Raw genomic sequence first — 573 nt, 5'->3', positions numbered from 1 at the left:
CATCGCCCTAACATTCAATACAGTAAGTGGCTGTTTACGTACACAAAAGTTTGCTGTTTGTGTATACAAAACATAAATGAATTCCACATTTAGGCTTGGCTCCTATGATCTCCAAGGTTTCTCAGCCTTCCAGATCCAGGGATTTTTAGTCCATGGATTCAACCATCCATGGCTCAGAAACATTATATATATATATATATATATATATATATATATATCCCCCAAAGGCAATTGATTTTGGCATTTTATAGGAGGGTCACCTTTATACTATGCCATTGTATTTAATGGGACTGGAGCATCCATGGATTTCGGGATCCACTTGGAACGAAACCCCAGCAGATACTAAGGGTCCGCTCTAGTAATAGTAGTAATAATAACAACAACAATAATAATAAATAGCCCATTGTATATAATGGGACTGGAGAATCCATAGATTTCGGTATCCATTGAAGGTCCTTCAATCAAACCCTAGCAGATATCAAGGGCCCAGTTTAATAGTAGTAGTAATAATAATAATACCCCATTGTATATAATGGGACTTGAGCATCTATGGATTTTGGTATCCATTGGGGA

This window comes from Sceloporus occidentalis, unplaced genomic scaffold (genome assembly GCF_023333645.1).
Source record: "Sceloporus occidentalis isolate IW3139 unplaced genomic scaffold, rSceOcc1.0.p SCAF_10, whole genome shotgun sequence".
NCBI lineage: Eukaryota > Metazoa > Chordata > Lepidosauria > Squamata > Phrynosomatidae > Sceloporus > Sceloporus occidentalis.
Note: the sequence above shows the minus strand (reverse complement) of the source record.